Raw genomic sequence first — 1,337 nt, forward strand, 5'->3', positions numbered from 1 at the left:
GCATTGCGACACGTCTTGTCCTCCGGGCTGCCGGCTGGCAGCAATGCAACCCATCTCTTTCTTATGCTCCGGTGATAGTCTGTCCCAGAGAGCTTTGCAGCGCGAGGAGACCATGATAGGAGCGGTTTGGAGAGGAGAGAGGAACCAAAAGAGGATGAGTGTGGCTATGGTCAGGGTTGCAGTTTATATAACAGGCGAATGTCAATGGTCAAACTTATTAAAATTCAATCAAGTTTATAAAGGAGAATTTTCCCTGTACTTTCTATAAAAGAAATTCACTATGTACGCGATAAATACATTATGAAAGGGAAACGTTCACAATCGGCGAGCCGGCCGAAACTTCGCCGGCCGCCTCACTCAGTACGCGCGTTGGGCTCCCGCACACAAGCCACGTCACCTAGGCCCAGCCCGCACCGCTTTTCTTTTTTTTTCCTCCCTTATCTCTAAGTCCGACATCATCTACTCGCTCCCCTTTCGTCTAGCTTGCGCCGCTGATTTCTCGACAGAGCTCGCCTACTCCTCTCTCTTCAGACCTCTCCGGCGCCGACGCACCTAGAGCCCACCCCCACCGCAGCGCAGCTACACCACCACCACCACCCCCTCCCCCCCTACCCGTCGAGTGCCGGTATGCTGCAAACCAACCATGTGCGGCGCTGAGCCCCATCCAGGGGGATTTCGCTTCAGCCGGCGACGACTGTGGTTGGCGCCGATGGCGGTGGTGGAGAATAAGTTGCTTTTTTGATTTGTTTTTGCTGGAACCAGGTTTGATTTTTGCTGGAACTTGCTTGCATTTTTGCTGCAACAGGGAGATGAAATTGTGTTTGCTGGAACCAAGAATCCTTTTTGCTGGAACCAACCTTTGTTTTTGCTACATCACAGAAGACAACGGGGTGGAAATTAGTTGCATCCAGCGAATTTTTTTGCTACATTCGTCATTATTTTTTGCTGGAACCAGCACGAGCGTCAGGGAGGAAAATGCTACAACCGGTGCGTCAAATTGCTACAGCCGGCTTTTTTTCGTGGGACCAATCGAGAATGAGCGCGGAGGAGCTGCATCCAGCAACGTAATTTGCTACATCCGGCATCGATTTTTGCTGGAACCAGCACGAGCACCAAACGGTCACACGACGCCACCGGTCATCCGTTTTTTGCTTGAGCTGGCAGCAGTGTGCTGGAACGAGAGGGGAGGAGGGGTGGGGATGGTCAGCTCCTGGCAACGGTGATGGCCGGAGTTGGGTATGCTGCAACTACCACCAGGGAGCAAGGGCGTGCTGGGCGAGGTTCTTTTGCTGCAGGGGCACAGTGGCCGCGTTGACCAGACGGCAAGTTCGACCGGC

The sequence above is a fragment of the Triticum aestivum genome, chromosome 1B (assembly GCF_018294505.1).
Source record: "Triticum aestivum cultivar Chinese Spring chromosome 1B, IWGSC CS RefSeq v2.1, whole genome shotgun sequence".
In the NCBI taxonomy this organism is placed as follows: domain Eukaryota; kingdom Viridiplantae; phylum Streptophyta; class Magnoliopsida; order Poales; family Poaceae; genus Triticum; species Triticum aestivum.